Source organism: Canis lupus, chromosome 1, assembly GCF_048164855.1.
Source record: "Canis lupus baileyi chromosome 1, mCanLup2.hap1, whole genome shotgun sequence".
Classification (NCBI taxonomy): domain Eukaryota; kingdom Metazoa; phylum Chordata; class Mammalia; order Carnivora; family Canidae; genus Canis; species Canis lupus.
Window position 1 is genome coordinate 98,295,318 of NC_132838.1, and position 18,352 is coordinate 98,313,669.

The window sequence follows — 18,352 nt, forward strand, 5'->3', positions numbered from 1 at the left end:
TGGAATGAGGAGCTCCCCTGCTGGCGGCGCATGTCTGACCCCCCAGTCTGTGCTGCACACCGCGGCCTCCTCCGCCCAGCAGGGCAGGGCTCTGCAATCAGCTGCTCCTGCTCCTCATCCTGCATGACGCTGGGGCCCGACCTGGAGTGCAGCCTGCTTCTCCCTGTCCCCGATGACAGCTCTGCTCTCCAGAAGCAGACCCTCGGCCCGGGCCAGGCTGGCCTGCCAGTCCTCATGACCGAATCCTCTACTTGGCAAACCTTTCTTAGGTATTCGTAGAAACTATTTCTCAGAGAGGCTTGTGGTGGGTGCAGAGGGGCCCCACCGGGGGGGTGGCAGGGAGAAGCATTCCTGCCAAGGTCCAGGGTCTGGGGGCACACGAGGGAGAGGGTGCATGTGCCTTGTGGGGGAGCACCAGACCAGCACCCCAGGGTGCCTGACAACATATGATCCCCTCCTGGTCCCTGAGGCGGGCAGTCCAAGGTCCCAGCGCAGGCAGGGCTGGTTTCCCCTGACGCCTCTCCTGGCAGGTGGACACCATCCTCCCTGTGTCCTCACATGGTCGTCACTCCCTGTGTGTCTGTGTCCTCATCTCCTTACAATGACACCAATCATATGGGGTTAGGGTCAACGCATATGACCTCTGAAGAGACCTTCCCTCAAATATGACCACATTCCAAGGCACTGGGGGTTAGGTCTCAACCCCCGATTTTGAGGGGATGCAATTCAGCCCATCACAGACAGCCTCTGTCACTCTGGTGAGGTTGGCTTTAGAGACGGCTCAGAGTGGCTGCAGCAAGGTGTTGTATTTGAATGTGCAGGACAGAGAATAAAATAACCACCACCATGAGGCTCGGGGGCCCATGCTGCGGGGGGACATGTCCCAGGACCTTCCTCCGGGTCCCAGAGGTCTCCCCAACGCGGGCTGCACAGAGGGAGCCTCACGGGTCTGCTGGGACATGACCCAGGGGCTCAAGGAGCCCCTGCAGAGAGAGGCCAACAGCTCAAATGACAGACCAGCCCTCAGAGGGACTTGGCGTTCTCTGTGCCTCCTGCCTAAGCCCACCTTTACTATGTTCTCACGAACGACGCTGGGTTTTGTTTTCCAAGAATTAAGCTTTATTTTTTGACCTACACGTGCCTGTTGAGTTCTCTCCTTGTCTGTCCTGTGGTCCTCCAAGCAGGCAGGAGGGGTGACAGACAGGCCTGTGTCCCCAGGCTGCACCTGCTGGGGTCAGGCAGCCCTGCCCCAGGGCGGCTGTGGGCCCCGGGCACCCTGTGCACCCACTGGGCCTCTGGAAACGTGGGTCCCCACCATGGCCTTTGTCACCAGGGCGGCTCCCCAGATTCCCAGCTGCTGGCGCTGACACCCACTCAGCCTTGTCACGACCCCTGCTTTGATGCCTTCCCACGCTACCCTGTGGGTCATGACGACGCATGAAGCAGGCATCACAAATCGGCAGCAACGCAAACACACAGGCCCTCATTCAGCTGTCACCTCCAGGGGCCCTTCCCCCCTCCAGGGGCTGCTCTGCAAAGAGGCCCCATTACAAAGCTCCAAACCACAGGATGCCCAGAGCCCGTGCAAAATGCCCCCCAAAGTTCGCTGGTGCCACAGGCCACCCAGCACTGCACAAGGCCCTCCATTGACAGGCCCTGGCCCTCCCCGGGCAGTGCGGCCTCAGCAGGAGGCGATAACAAGGCACAAAGGGCGCGGCCCCCGAATGCATGCTTCAGAAGCTGGTAAAATGGTGTATGGTCCCCCAGCACCACGACCAAATCAGCCCCCATCAGGAAGATCCTGGCCTCAGTTTCCCCAACTGTGCAGATTGTTCCCACCTGTCTCTTCCTGCCTGGTCCCCGGTGGACATAAGTGGGACAAGCATCTGGCCTGCTCTCAGGGCTTGTCAGGTGGGTTCATGGGCTCTCACAAACGAAGTAGCTCATTTCTCATGGACTCCCCCCGCGGCCAACCGGTGCAGGCAGCGTGCACGCTCGCCCGTGTTCTCTTCCACCTTCTGGAGAGCGGGGCACACGAGGGTCTGGTCCACTCCATTTACTCAGGAAGCCTTTAGCGCACGCTCACCTCTTCCACCCAAGCAGTCTCAGGACCAACGTGGAGAGCCTGCCTTGCCCCGGGAGCCGACACCCCACCGAGCTGAAAGAAAGCCACGACGTTCAAAAGCAACCATGATGCCAACTCACGTCCTTCTCTGTGTCTTGTGGCAAACTACTCGCCCACGGCGGGCGTGGTTTGGGCTTGCTTGCTAAGGCGGGATTTCTCTCTCTCGTTCCCTGTCTCTTGTCAAATGAAAGCCTGTTCCTTTCGAAAGGACTCTTCCTCCCATAGCTCCTCGCGCCTGCCCACTATCTGAAGCCCGGGTTTACGCATTAGGAGAGAAGCGATGAGGGGATCCCTGGGTGGCTCAGCGGTTTGGCGCCTGCCTTTGGCCCGGGGCGTGATCCTGGAGTCCCAGGATCAAGTCCCACGTCCAGCTCCCTGCATGGAGCCTGCTTCTCCCTCTGCTGTGTCTCTGCTTCTCTCTCTCTCTGTGTCTCTCATGAATAAATAAGTAAAATATTAAAAAAAAAAAAAAAAAAAAAGGAGGGCAGCCCAGGTGCCAGGTGGCTCAGCGGTTTAGCACCGCCTTCGGCCCAGGACGTGATCCTGGAGACCCAGGATCGAGTCCTGCATCGGGCTCCCTGCACGGAGCCTGCTTCTTCCTCTGCCTGTGTCTCTGCCTCTCTCTCTCTCTCTTTCTCCCTCTCTGTCTCTCATGAATAAATAAATATAATCTGTAAAAAAAAAAAGAAAAAAAAGGAGAGAAGTGATGGGACAAGGCGGTGTGTCCTCGTTTCGTCTGCCGATGGCACGCGTGAGAATCAGGCTGGCAGTGGCCGGGGTGGGGCGAATGGAAGGAGGTCACACCGGTGCTGACACGGTGGGGGAGCCGTGACCAGGAGTGGGCCCACTGTTCCCCTGGAGGGGATTCCATCCATGTAACGTCATTTCATTAAGTCTGGGATTTGCTTTAAAATACTGCAGAAAGGAGGGACAAGATGCACGGAGCACAGCAAGATCTTGCTGATTTCTGAGTCTAGACCGTAGGTCTCTCGGCTGGGTCCCCGCGCGCTGACTCCAGTACGGGAGTTGGGAGGTAACCCAGAGCAGGGCCCACAGGCAGGAAGTGAAGGGGGAGGAGCCAAGTCCGGGGTAGGGTCCTTTAGCGGCACCTGGGGCCTCAGAGAGACAGGGGGGACACCTGAGGGCCATCCTCCGAGGGCACTGACCCGGGTGTCTGGCCTGCCCCGGGCTCAGGCGCCTCCCACCGGCAGGGCCACAAGCATCCACAGGAGCTCTGCTCGGGTCCCCAGCTCCGAGGGGCTGCACCGGGCACCATGGCCTCTGCTGGGAACTCCCAGCCCCTCACACACCCTCTGCTGGGTGTGGGACTGACTCGTCCCCAGACAGGTTACGTGAGAGCCACCATGGGAATTCACAGTTTTTCAGGAAATAAGTAACAAGGGCCCGGGGCGGCGTCCTGAACCCACACCCTTCCACTCCCCCTGCCCGCCTTATTTCAACCGGCGCCTTCTCTCACATCGGCTGAGCCTTCCTTCCCCGCCCTGTCTGCACTTTGGAACAGAAACAAACGTGTCTGAAGCTGCCCACATCCCAGCAGTTGGACTGATAAGAAGCCAGGATGGGTCCCAACCTAGTAAAAGCACAAGTGACAGCCCTTGGTCGGGGCTGTAAATAATAAAGGGCGCCCAGGTGTGTAAAGCCGCGCCCCTTGCCGTGATCGGGTAACATGCTTGCTGAGGACACAGGTGCACGAAGGAAACCCTAGGGGGACAGCACAGGGACATGGCAAGTTCCTTCAGAACGCAAGTCCCTGAGACAGTCTCATCCAACCCTCGTCCAGCTGGGGACACATGGGCCAGCAGCTTCCCTGTAGGGGATGCTCAGCGGGCTTGCGACTGGCCCCTCTGCAGTGCTGACAGGTGAAGGATGCACAGTCACCCAGGAGAGAAGCTGGCTGCTATGGCTTCAGCTGTTCACTCTGTTTCGTCCTGACCTGGCTGGCATCTGAGCCAGAAGACGTGGGAGGAGGCCCGGCAGGTGCGATGGCATCTCCAGGTCGTCCCGCTGGTGTCTCCCCACCCTTGCCATCCCCTTCCCCTTCATCCCCCTTACAACTGCCCTGAGAAACCACCCCAGCAGATTTGGGGGCTTCAGTGGGGGATGGATTAAGTGGGGGTGCCCTGGGGAGCATGCAACCCTGCCTTATAGTCCCCACAGCCCAGAGAGCCCCCCTGGCCATCAGTCAGTGGGTCAGTCGCTGTGATGGCTAGTTTTTGATGAGGACTAGGCTGGGGTGGCCAGACGTGTGGCCCAACAGGTTGCCAAGTGTTTCTGTAGGAGAGTCGCATTGGGATCTGCAGACTGAGCAAGGCAGGCCGTCTTCCTCAGTGGGTGCAGAGGAGGAGGGTCTGAATGGCACATAAGGTGAATTAAAGGCAAATTTGCTCCCTCTGCCTTCTCAGGAGGGCTCGGACAGGAGCCACACTGTCAGCTCTTCTGGGTCCCCAGCCTGCCGACTGCAGGTCCTGGACTTCTCAGCCTCCAGGGTGGAAGCCAATTCCTGATAATAATACACCTCTTGTAATCACCCCAGGTCCAGAAGGCAGAGCATCAAACCAAAGACGATTATTCTCAAGCCTCACAGTTTGCTGGAATCTGCCTTATTTTGTTTTGTGCCTGCTTGGGACCCATCATCCCTTCCTTCTTTCCAAGTACTCCCTTTTTGGAATGGGAATGGCCATCCTAGGGCTGTCTCATGCAACTTGTCCAGTGTCACAGGATCACTGCTGGGGGGGAGGGGATTTCTCCTCAGGATGAATTACACCTCAAGTATAACCTGCATCTGACTTAGATGGGGCTTCAGATGGCAGAGTGGAGAGCTGGTACAGGAATGACACTTGATCTTAGCCAAAAGGCTGAGAAGTGATGGTGCTGGAATGAATTAAGACTCTGGGGCAGGTGGTGTGGGATGGGGCAGGTGGCATGGGATAGGCAGGTGGATGGAATGGGTAGGTGGTGTGGGATGGGGCAGGTGGCATGGGATGGGCAGATGGAGTAATGAGTAAGTGATATGGGATGGGCAGGTGATATGGGATGGGCAGATGGCATAGGATGGGTAGGTGATGTAGGATGGGCAGGTGGAGTAATGGACAGGTGATGTGGAATGGAGGCATCTTGTGTGCCAGAAAGACAGGGATTTGGGTCAGAGTAAATTGAATTGTGTCCTCTGGAAAATCATGTGTTGAAGGTCTAGCCCTGAGTGGTGCTTGGAGGCACCACCTTTGGGAGGTAATTGGGTTCAGATGAGGTGATGAGGGTGGGGCCCCACAATGGGATTGGTGCCCTTACCAGGAGAAACCAGAAAGCTTCTGTCTCACCTCCATGCAGGGACACAGTGGGAGGTGCCCACCTGCAAGCCAGCAGGAGCCTTCACTAGGGAACCAAACTGGGGGGCACCCGATCTCGGACCTCCAGGCTCCAGAACTGAGAGGAGTACATTCCTGTGTGAGCCACGCAGTCTGCAGCATCTGTCACGGCCGCCCGAGCTGGCTGAGGCAGTCACTTGCACTCTCACAGATTCTCCTGGTCCCTGCAGGGTAGCCAGCGCTAGAGCAGAAGGACCCCAAACGAGCCCCCATCTTAGCCCAGGTCTCTGTAACAAAGCATCACAGAGCGGCAGCTTAAACAGCAGACACCTGTGCCTCACAGTTCTGGGGGCTGGACGTGGAGATCAAGGTGGGGCGTGCTCTGCACCTGGGGAGAACCAGCTTCCCGGTTCATGGAGGCTGCCATCCTGCTGGGCAGAGGAAGGAGCCCCTTCCTTCACGCGGTGGAAGAAGCCCCTGATGAGGACACTGGTCACATTCATGGGGCTCCACCCTCAGGACCTACTCACCTCCCAAAGGCCTCACCTCCTAACCCCATCGCACTGGGGCTAGGTTTCAACATGTGCATTTTGAGGGGACACGAACATCCAGGCTCCCTCAGCCCCATGAGGCTCTGCCGGCCACTCAGGACCAACACTAAGCAGGGTGTCCCCAGTGCACTTGCTGGCTCACACTGTCACATATGTCTCCTAGGGGAGGAAGACTCCAGCGTCTGGGGAGGCCCTGCTCTCACCAAGTCTGTGCTGCCTGCTGGGATGAGTCACCTGGCCAACTTCTGACAATTGATTTATGTTTTGATGGGGGAAGAATTTGAAATCTGAATGAATACTCTAGAGAATTCTCACCTAACAAGATCCATTTAAAATATAAAAATTGGAGGCACCTGAGTGACTCTGTTGGTTAAGTGTCAGAGTCTTGATTTTGGCTCAGGTTGTGATCTCGGGGTCCTGGGATCGAGCCCTGCGGTGGGTTCCTCACTCAGTGGGGAGTCTGCTGGAGATTCTCTCCCTCTGCCCCCTGCACCTCAAATAAATAAATATGATCTTTAATATATATTTATCACTCTTCATTTTGTAACTTCATAAAAGCCCAACTTTGCATAATATGTGCTGTTTGGAGCAGGGGGTTTGGCAAAGGATCTAGGGTTGCTAGCAAGGCAGGTCTTTCCATGCAAGTGCTCACTCCGCCTGATGCTCTGCCTTGAGGACGGCTGAGCATGGAGACCCAATCTTCCTGAGTGATGAAGTACCTACGTTAAAGCCTTTGCTTAGTCACGGTTGTCAGTAACAGCAGAGTGATGGATACATGAGAAGTGACGTGTTCACTTAGGCATCAATATCTAAGACCGTCACAATTTCATCCCCATGCAGGGGAGTCATGATGAGAGAAGCTGGAATCTTAAACATCAGAATGGGAGAGTCTTTATAGTAAGTACAAGAAAAGGTTGAACATGTTTATTGTACAAATGTTACATAATAATTCATAAGAAAAAAAATCTATTGTCATAATTGGGCAAATATCCCTGTATTGTTAGGCCAGCCCAAACATCTCTACACAGCCCCCTACTGATCCATGGAGGTGGACAAAAGACCCAGAAATCACAGGACTAATGGACTCATTAGCCCCCATGGTCCTCACTGGCCCCCTGACCACATTGGCCTCATGGTGCTACTGGCCCAATGATCCTATTGCTTTCTGTGATCCCAATGGCCCCATGATCCCAATGACTCCTATAATCCCAAAGCCTCCCATGATCCCAATGCCCTCCATGATTCCAATGGCTCCATCATCCCAATCACCCCATGATCCCAATGACTCCTATAATCCCAAAGCCTCCCATGATCCCAATGGCCCCCATAATCCCAAGGACCCCCATGACCACAAAGACCCCATGATCCCAATGGCTGCATGATCCCATTGGCCCCATGACCCCAATGGCCCCCCTGACCCCAACGGCCCCATGATCCCATTGGCCCCATGGTCCTACTGGTCCTCTTACTCACCTTCCTCTCACTCAACTCCAGACCTGAGCTCTGCTGCCCCTTTAGGATCCCACTTCTGTTGGGTACTTGGAATTTGTATGAGGCTCTTTGTCTACAGATTCCACACCGGAATCAAGAATCCCCACCTACACTTCATGAAGACACTGCTTAAAACAGAATTTCAGAATGTGACTCTTGACAAGCTCTCCAGGATGCCCCCACAAAGCTGGGGTGGATTCAGGGGTTTGTAAGCACATGATCAAGACAGTGTTAGTGTGAAAAAGGACTCACCATCATTAGTCACCAGGAAGTATAAATTATAGCTGAAAAGGGCTTTTGCTTACACACCCACCAGGATAGCTAAAAATGACAGGCTGACAATGTCAAATGTTGGCGAGGACACGGAGCCGTCAGAACTGCCAAGCACTGCGGAGGGGGAAGCGTTGAACAGTGGGAACATCCTGGGAAAGGTTCCGGAAGCTTCACTTAAAACTCAACACAAACCTACCATGTGACACAGCCTTTTCCCTCCTGGACAAATATCTAGGATTGAAGAGATGAAAAGCCTACATCCACAGGAAGAGCTGTCATGGAACATTCACAGCAGCTGTATTCACAACAGCCCCACACAAGCCGGCAGTCCATCAACAGGAGGGGGTCCAAACAGTGATCCAGTCATATGGTGAAATACTTCTCAACTGCAGAGTGCAACTAACAGCCAATACGTTCAACAACACAGATGGGTCTCAAAAATGTTACAGCAAGTGAAAGAAGCCAGACACAGAAGGGCACACACCTTATGATCCCATATTAATTCACTTCTTGAACCAGGAAACCTGATCTCTAGAGGGAAAGAGAATCAGCCCAGTGGTTGCATGTGGGGTGAGACAAGGATTGACGGGTAAGAACCGTGGAGTATTCTGGGGTGATGTGAATGTCCCACTGATAAAGGTCAGGTCACACAGGTGGATCACTTGTCAAAACACCGTGAAGGGCACACTATAATTTGTGCATTGAGTTGTATAAAATTTTCCTTGGGGGGCATAAAAAGATTTTGTTTGAGACAGAGCACAAGCAGGGGGAGGAGCAGAGGGAGAGGGAGAAGCAGGCCCTCCCTGAGCAGGGACTTGATCCCAGGATCCTGGGATCATGACCTGAACCAAAGGCAAATGCTTCGCCGACTGAGCCAGCCAGGTGCCCCAAAAATCCCAACTTCTTAAGCAGCCTTCTAAACAGCTTAGGTTGTCTGGTTCCATCATTAACCAGTTAAAAATGAGTCTCAAAAACCACTGAACATAAGCCCCTTTGTGTGTGCAGGAATTTGGCTCCTAAGATGACCCAGGGGAGGCTGCAGGAGCCAGAAGCAGGCCGGGAACCCAGAGGCTCCGTGGACACCAGCAGGGGAGCGTGGGGATGCACGCTGGGAAGGGGCCGCTCTGAGCTGCAGATGCATTTGTTGAGAATCTTGATTCCCGTTCCCATCGTGTGAGCAGACCTGAGCAGGCCGGGGAAATGGGCTGCTTCTGCGTCTCCCTTGTACGTCAGTGGGAAGTGGTTGAAATGCACCAGCCAGCTGCCACTGAAGTGGATTCACAATACCGGCCAAACGGCTAGTTAATAAGCACATGGGAAAATGCTCAGGATCATTAGTGATCATAAAGTATAAATTAGAACAATGATAGGCCCTTTTGCCAAGCACCGTGGAGAGTAAGGAGATTCGCCAGCACTCCGCGAAGGCAGCTGAGGGCAGGCCCTGCCGAGGGCAGATGGCGCAGGCCCTCGGGAGGCAGGCCGTGGTCGGCAGCAACTGCACAGCCAGGCGTGGCTGTCATTATTTCTAGCAGCAAGCAGTCGACGGCTTCCCAGGGGCCCGCCGCGGGGAACGGTTGCGGAAACGAGGGTCTCCATCCGACGGATGTGCAGTGGAATGCTACACGTCGTATTTGAGAGGCGGCTGTTATTGCTTTTACAACACAGAAAAGAAATTAGGAGCCTGACAAGCTCGTCACAGCCTATGGGAGCCCTGAAACCACCCTTCAGCTGAGGCCCATGAAATCCAAATTGCTTTTTAAATTAACTGGCAGGAAACCTTGAATGAGGATTTTGTCTCCAATTCAGTTAATAGGAACCAGATGCAAAGTTTCAATCAAACCCTCATTGTCTAGTGGTCTGGTACCCATTTATCCATGTGCTCGCTAAGCTAAAAATATTTTATTCATTTGCATCTTTTGTTGATTAATACCTTAGATACATAGTAACTGCCTAAGATACATTCTTTCTGTGTCGTAAAAATGAACTTGCAAGCATTCATGTGGGAATGCTAGAAATGTCTCATTTTTCCCCCGAATCAAATGAAATCTGAGTCGAAGTCTCCATCCCACTCAGCTGGTGGGAAATTGGATCTCTGTCTTCATGGGAACCTGCCCCCATCGCTCCCCAGGGCCACACGGTGATCCTGAGGGGCTAACGCTGAGTAGCATATTCTGAGAGGTCCTCTGCTCCCCTGTCCACACCTAGGGTGGCAGCCACCCAGCACCCTACAGGTTTGTGAGGACGCTGGGCTTCTCCCTGCACACTGGGCTTTCCTGGGCTGGGAAGGGGTTCTTCCTGCAGGGCCATCGCCTCCTCCTCTGTCCCAAGAGCCCTCCATCTGTGCCTGCAGCCTCCTTCCTGGGGAAGCCTGGCACACAGTGACTCAGTCTCATGTCAGACACACAAACACGCACACTACTCACATACACACATCACTCCAGGAATGTGGGGTAGTGTCGCAACTCATTTCCACCCTGAGAATGGGCCTGAGGCAACACCTTTTGGGATGAATGAGGAAAAATGTGAACTCAAAGCTTTTCAGGTTTTTTGGTAGGTAAGTAAACTATCCTGGTAGGCAAGGAGTCATTCTTTCTCATGAACGGTGCAGAATGGCCTCTTACGCAGGGTCCCCACCTTCGGTCAGAACTAATAAATCTAGCGGTTAATACCGTTTCATGTGCGAACCCTAGATATATATGTGAGTTTGCCCCTGCAGATCCCAGGTTCTCATTGTGAACCACAGCTAAATCATAGGATTACCTAAGAATTACCGTGTCCTGCCTGACACAGCGTGTTCTCAGTAACCTGGCAAGAGATCCACTCTGTCCAACACAAAATGGCAAGTCGCCTGTGTTCCCCGAGTCTTAGTCTCCTGGAGAAAGCTCTGAGGGGTGGATATCATCAAAAACAATCCAAAGAGCCAGCGGCAGTTCATGGAAGAAATGCAAAGAGATGACAGAGGATCAAGAGGGTGAATCAAAGCCATGGGGTCATTCTCCCTGAGCAGGTTGGCCAGGGCATAGGAGACGGCAATGCCCGGTGCTAATGAGGGAAGGAAGGGGCGTTAAGGGAAGCAACCCCTCATGGGGAAGCTTTGCAGTAACCTGACTCCAGGAACCCAAAATTCAGAAAGTTTGCACATGTTCTCAAGGCCATGGCCACAACGTTGTTCAGTGCTTATGAAGGCAAAGGTGTGGAGGCGACAAAGACGCCCGACTGGCAAGGCCCTAACAGGTCACAGTTCAGCTGCTCTGCGTGACTTAGATGTCCACACGGCAAGACCCTAACAGGCCATGACTCAGCTGCTCTGCGTGACTTAGATGCCCATCTGGCAGGACCCTAACAGGTCATGGCTCAGCCTCTCTGCATGACTTAGATGCCCACCCAGCGGGACCCTGACAGCTCACATCTCAGCCACTCTGCTTGAGTTAGATGCCCACCTGGTGGGACCCTAATGGCTCAGCTACTCTGTGCATTGTCACACAACTCTAAGAAAAATGAGAGGAATACACATACGGACCTGGAAGAATGTCCATATGGATGATTGGGGTTCTTTCTTTTAAAAATTAAAAAAAAGTGAGTTGAAAACCAATGCACGGGCAGCCCAGGTGGCTCAGCGGTTTAGCACCACCTTCATTCCAGGGTGTGATCCTGGGGTCCCAGGATCGAGTCCCATATCAGGCTCCCTGCATGGAGCCTGCTTCTCCCTCTGCCTGTGTCTCTGCCTCTCTCTCTCTCTCTCTCTCTCTCTCTCTCTCTATATATATATATATATATATATATATATATATATATGTAAATAAAATCTTTTAAAAAAAGGAAAAAAGTACAAAAACACTATGTGGTATCTGCTGAAAATTAAAAAAAAGAAAAAAAAAAGAAAACCAATGCACAAGAGCTTCCACTTTGTGAAATACACACAGGACACATGTTTGTGTACTCGTGAGGATGCATTTGAATATGCATGTGTGGCTGTAATTTGCATACACATAGACAAATTCTGGGCAGAACACGATGAACCGCCGGTAATGCTATGTGGGGTTCATACCCACATACCCAGAGAAAGGGACTCTGTACAGTAGCAGGTGCAGGGGCGCTGGCACCGCTGTGGTTCCCAGGCCCTCTGTCGGTGCACACGTGTACAGTCCCATCACCACCACGCACCACGGCTACCAGTACCCAGCAGCCCCTTGCACAACGACAGCACACCACCACAGTGCGCTACTGGCACTGATATAGCCCCTGTTCTCCTGGGTCTCCCCGGTCTTGCCCGCACACACTCGTGTGTGAGCGTGGGTATGTGCAGGCTCCTGGGTTCACCCCACGGTCGGGACAATGCTGCATATCCATCGCCACAAGGATCCATCCCGTCATAACCACGCCGCCTGTCCCCCACCATCCCTAAATTTCACAACTACCCTGTGGTCCCTTTCTATAATTTTGTCAGGCCGAGTATCTTATAAATGCAGAATCCTATACTGTGTACCCTTTGGGAGTGGCTCTCTTTCGCTCAGCCTGGTTCCCTTTGGGTTTGTCCTCGCTGCTGTGTGTGTCACTTGATGGCTCCTCCCTGTCGCTGACTGTTGTGCTGTGGCGTGGGCGCACCATTCCGTTCCAGCATTCCCGCTGGGAAGGGCATCTGGGCTGTTCCCAGTTTCTGGTGATCACAAATAAAGTTGCCATGAACCTCGAAGCACAGGCATTTGTGAGAACATACAAAGTCCCTTGCCGGAGAGGAATGTCCAGTAGTGCGGTTGCTGGCCGTGTGGGAGTCTTAGATCTTTACGGGAATTGGCCATGGTGGCCACAGGAGCTGTCCCAGCAGACGTCAGCCGGCAGGACATTGGTGTCCAGTCGCCCTGCTAGGCTTCAGTCTTCTTGTCGTTGCTTTTAGCTCAGCCACTCCGATAGACGTGCCCTGCTGTCTCATTGTGGCTTCGGTGTGCATTTCCGCGGTGGCGAAGGACACTGAGTGCTCTCGCGTGTTCGTTTGCCATCTGCACATCCTCCTACGGGAGGCATCTCTTCACGGCCCGCACCCACTTCCTACCTGGATTGGTTGACTCCTACCGCGTTTTCCAGGTCCTTGTGTTTCCTAGGTCCCAGAATGCTCCGGGCACAGTGTAGTTTGCAAATCTTTTCTCCCAGTCTGTAGATTGTTCAATCTTTTAACAGCAAGGTGCTAAAATGTTGGTGACATCCAGTGTAACAATCTTCCTTTTATGGTTGCTGCTTCTGGCATCATAGGTTTGATAGAGCTTTCTGCCCAGCCCTACACCCTGAAGGTTTTCTCCTATCTTTTTCTAGGGTTTTCTAGTTTTACATTCTATATTGAGATCTGACGTCCCTCCCGACCTTATTTAAGACGTGAGGTTCTGATGGAGGCTCCCTTGGTTTTCATTACCACGGCCCTCCAGTTGCTCCAGCACCTTTGCCAAAAAGATTCTCTTCCCTCCATGGAATTGCTTTTGTACATTTGTCAAAACTCAATTCAGGATGCCTGTGGGGGCCTGTTTCCAGGCTCTGTTCTGCTCCACGGCTATTCTGCTAGGGCCACGCTGTGCCACTCACTGCTCCACTCACTGCAGTACACAGTGGCCTCAATGCTGGCCAGACTGAGCCCTTCAGCTATTTCACCTTACAAAGTGCATTAGCCCTATACATTTTGAATAAGTTTGTTTGCATTTAACAAAAAAAAAAAACCTTTCTGGGGGTTTTGATAGAAATTGCATTAAACTCACAGATCAGTCTGGGGAGGATGGGATGAAGGCTTTGGGTAACCCCGTGGGGCCCCGGCTGCTGGGGGCAGGACCACCCTTGGCACCTGTTCAGCATGGCCGTGCTTCAAGCCTCACCTGGTCCTCATTTCCCATCTTCACCCTGAGATAAGTCCTTGCTGCTGATTGTTACACCCACTCTCCTGGAACTTGGCAGGTTGGACTGTTTCTTAAATGGGATGTCGGTTCATTAGATGAAGCGCAAACCTTAACATGTTCTGCGAGGTTCTGACAATGAGATAGAAGTGGCTGAGTCCCTCCTGCAGCTCCTCACCTCCAGACGGAGAACCGCATACACGAGCATCCTTCTCTAGGTCCAGGGACTCTGGGAGCCATGCCAACAGCTCTAGCCAGAGTGCTCCACCCCCCAGAGAACCCCTGTGAAGGAAAGGTACCCACTGGGACGGGTAGGCTTCAGACTGTTTACTAATAATCATTAACTTCTTTACAGGGTCTGCCATATAGAATATTTCCCTGAAAACTCCATCACTTCTACATTAGCACAGTAATGAGAAAAGCAAATTAGTGAAAAGGGAATTGAAAGTGATTGACTTATCCTTTTTCTCAGGAACTGATAAGACAAACCAAAGCCATGCCTTAATCTAGAATTTAAAAAATCAAATAATTGCATGAACTGGAGAAGGCTGGCCTCTGGTTGCTCTACAGCCCACCTGAGAGGTTTCTTGTAATTCCCCAAACTGAAGTGCCTCCAGCAGGCCGCCCTCCTCATGTGTGGGTTTCTGTCCACATGAGGGTTTACGCAAGAAAGACACAGAGCCTTCTTCAGACTTACTCCGTTTTCCTTTGCTCCTCCCTTTCCAGGTTTAAATGGCATCCTTTCTGTGATTTTTAATTTTAAGTGTCAATTTGACCAGGCTATCGAGTGCCCAGATATTTAGCTAAATGTTATTCTAGGTGTTTCTTGACAGATTCTTTTGGATGACATTAACATTGCCCTCTCTACTGTGGGTGGGCCTCATCCAATCAGTTGAGGGCATTCATAAAATTAAAAAATTCCCCTAAGTTAGAGGAAATTCTCCAGCAGAAATTCTCCAGATGGCCTTAAGATTTTTATCTTCACCGTTGGCCTCCCTGAGTCTCCAGCCTGCTGGGCCCCTATTAGAGATTTGGACTTAGTCTCCATAATCACACAAGTCAACTCTTTATAATAAATAAATGAAAGAAAGAAGAGAGGATATATTTCCTATCAGTTCTGCCTCTCTAGAGAATCCTAATATACTCCCCTTTGCTACAACTGAAAAAAAGCAAAGCGACTACTTTGAATCTATTTACATGGTTAACCTCCTGCCATATCCATGAAATGGAACCAAAAGAATCTAAACTCTTTTGACAAGAAATTCTCCTATTCAGTGAATGGGTACTGGGAGCCAGCAAGAAATTATTTTTTTTTAATTTGTGTGCTGTATTTTTGTCTTTGAAAACCCACATTTTTGGAAAAGTTAAGTTTCTGAAGGACATGGTCAGAGAGCTTATCATCTCCAGGCATTGGAAGTATTTCCAAGATCCCCCATGGACAAGTAGCTTCCGTGAAAACACAATATTTGGAAATGTAACTGGGCTTGTTCGTGCTCACCACAACGAGAATATTTGGTCCTTGTGGCACTAACATGGGGGCCAGGCTACCTTCACATTAATTTTAAAGGCATGCCAACCATGAAGGGCAACTGCTTCACGGAAAATGTTTCCAGACTCATCTGTCCACAGCCTTATCAGTTGCTTGGGTCCAGATGCAAACTGACAGACCCTGAGAGGTCAGTGCAGTGAGTAGCTCCACTGCAAGGACACATGCCTCTCACTGCTCAGGGCACGGAGGGCGGAGTGTTTCTTGGGCCCGTGGACACGAACCTTCGGGACTCGCCATGCACACACATTCCTTACAGCCCCAAGATCATGTGCGCTCTCCTATGTGGGGATCCCACACAATCCGATCAGTGTTTTCAATATTTGAAGAATGCTGTGTTGGGGGCAACGGTTTTCTGAGAAAGCCACAAAAGAATAGAAGCACTTTTTCTTGAGAAAAAAGAATGGATTTCTTTTCTGAAAAACCTTTCTTGTTTCTCTTAGCTGCTGCTTGTTGGTACCTGTACACAGCGAAGGTTTGGGTTTGTATTGAGCACTGAGTACGTCAGGTCTCCGTGAGTGGCGGCCCATGGAGAGAAGCGGGAACATGCAAGGTGCCAAGGCGTTGGCTTCTCTGGGCATTTGTACTGGTGCATCCCAGTTTCCAGGCTTATGACCAGTTCCCGCTGAGTACACTGAGCAGTCCACCTCCGGGCTGATGGAGACTTACCTCCAGGGGAGACACACACTGGGGCGTCCAGCACTGGGGAAGCGCCCATGGTACAGGGGGTGATACAGTTCCTGCCCTCACCCTCACCCCCCGTGAGAAGACAATGGAAGTTATAATGAATTATATTTTTCCACATCTGTTCCTTCATTTTGCTTATACTAATGACATGCCTGTCCTGTAACATCATGGGACACCTGGGTGGCTCAGTGTTTGAGTGTCTGCCTTCAGCTCAGGGCATGATCTCAGGATCCTGGGATCGAGTCCCTCATCAGGGTCCCCACAGGGGGCCTGCTTCTCCCTCTGCCTGTGTCTCTGCCTCTCTCTGTGTGTCTCTCATGAATAAATAAAATCTTTTAAAAAGAGAAAACTAAAACTTCTATATCCACCTTTCATTTAGCCCATAGAAATAAAAATACAAGGGTATCTATGATTTCAATGCTCTGGATTCTGGAAAAGGCAAAGCCCTGGAGCCAGTAGAGGGATCAGTGGTTGCCAGGAGCTGGGGAGAGGGAAGGGTGACCAGGAGTCACATGGGAAATTTTTAGGGCAACGAGTCTATGCTGTGGAACACTGTTGTGCCAAATACACAGCATCACACATGTGTCCCAACCCACAGAACACGCAGCACCCAGTGTTACCCGGACATGAGCCATGTACCCGGGTGAGGATGAAGCATCCATGCAGGTCCATCCAGTGTGAGAAATGCACCATCCTGTGGGGATGTTGATGGTGGGAGTTGGGGGTGGGCAGGGTGGACTCGGGAGGTCCCTGAACCTTCTTCTTAATTTTGCTGTAAACCTAAAATTGCTCTAGAAAATACAGCATTTTTTTTAAAATGTGAGAACACAAGTACCTACTGAAGCATTGTTCATAGTGGCCAAGAGGTGGAGCTCAATTAAATGCTTTTTATCAGAGGCCAAAAACATTCAGGTTCATGTCAAACCAAGCAGAACAGTGTTTTACTCTCTTGCCTTCAGAACAATGAGGAGCGGCCCCTCCTCTGTAACCTGCGCAGTGAGCACCACCGGAGCACACACACACACGTGTGCCCTGAGAGCCACAGGCCACGCTCTGTCCCCGCGCCTGTGCGGGACGCAGGGATGGAGCTCCTGAGGGACACGAGAAGATGAGCAAAAAACATAAAGAAAAAGTTTGAGGAACAGCATTATGACACAATCCGTTACGACGCTGATTTAAAACTCCGTGCGTGTGTGTCTGTGTACGAAGAGAAAACGTCGTCACATGTGGTAACGTTCCCTGTGTCTCCCATCGGGTTTATCCAACAACAGCAACCCTCTCCCCCCCACCCCCACCCCCATGGTGCTGATTCTCCAGAAACCACCCTCTCTCCCCAGAGATTATGACTTCGTAACTGGACGTCCAGGGATGGCTCTGGGTAAGACGACAGCTCTGCAGGGCGAGCCCCCCGCTGCCCCCCGGTGACCTCCTCCAACGACATTTTCATTGTTCTCTCCAGCGGGTGCTTCTCCTCGGAGAAACAACCCTGTAACCGTCTGAAACTGGCACCGCTTCACACGCTGAAGAAAATAGGGTTGCACAGAAAACCGACTCTGGGAAGTTAAAAATTGATGTACTTTGAGAATGAAGCAGGATGGCAAAGCGGCCTGGTCCACATGGAGATGCCTGCGGATGCAGAACAAAGGCAGCCACTGCCACGGAAAGAAGATCACGAGGGAGGCCATTCACCAGACACACACGAGAAACGCAATTGTGCAAATGGGAATGATTAACCTTGCCTGTGTCTTATTCAAACGTGCATTTGGGGGAGATGTCGCACATGCAAGTCATTGCTCATTGCCTCCTTTGGAGCCTTCTTGGTGGCAAAATGTCTAGGGTGATCCTAGCCCAGGGACATGCTCTTCTCATCAAGGTCCTCACTGATCGTTCCGACTTTTACCTCATTTCAAAGTCACTTTACTTTTAAAGATTGATTCCAGATCTTTGTATCCAAAAGTGTTTAAATGTGCTTGTTTCTGTTATTAACTACCCAAACTTGGGGGAGTTTAAAACAGAGCTGATAATATGGCTTTAAAAACTTGTAAGGGGGAGCACCCAGCTCAAGATATGATCCCGGGGTCCTGGGATCGAGTCTCACGTGGGGCTCCCCGCAAGGAGCCTGCTTCTCCCTCCGCCTATGTCTCTGCCTCTCTCTGTGTCTCTCATGAATAAATAAATAATTTTAAAAATTAAGAAATAAATAAATAAAAATAAAAACTTGTAAGGGTACGGCTGCTTTTCTGGCTCCCATCTTCCAAAAAGGACAGGCCGGCCTCTGAAGGACGATTCGCCTGCCCCATGCAGGCCTGGGCCTCAGATCCGGGCTCCAGGGCTGGGGAGCTGCTTGTCCAGGGCCGGGCAGGCGGGGCAGCAGGAGTCTGCTCTTCCTACGCCCCTCTCTAAGCGTCCCCCTCTGTCGGGACAGACACCAACCTTCTGCCCACAAGGAGGAGGAGCGCAGGCTAGCGGGGGGAGGCTGC

The 18,352-nt window shown here is 52.0% G+C and overlaps 1 long non-coding RNA gene across 1 annotated transcript; it reads right to left on the bottom strand.

Annotated features, from left to right (window-relative positions):
- Nucleotides 1–1,096: 1,096 nt before the first annotated feature.
- LOC140641533 (uncharacterized) lies at nucleotides 1,097–10,581 on the bottom strand. The gene is made up of 2 exons (XR_012038074.1): nucleotides 7,476–10,581; nucleotides 1,097–2,158 (listed from the first exon to the last, which is right to left on the bottom strand). It is a non-coding gene; the product is annotated as an uncharacterized lncRNA (long non-coding RNA).
- Nucleotides 10,582–18,352: the final 7,771 nt, after the last annotated feature.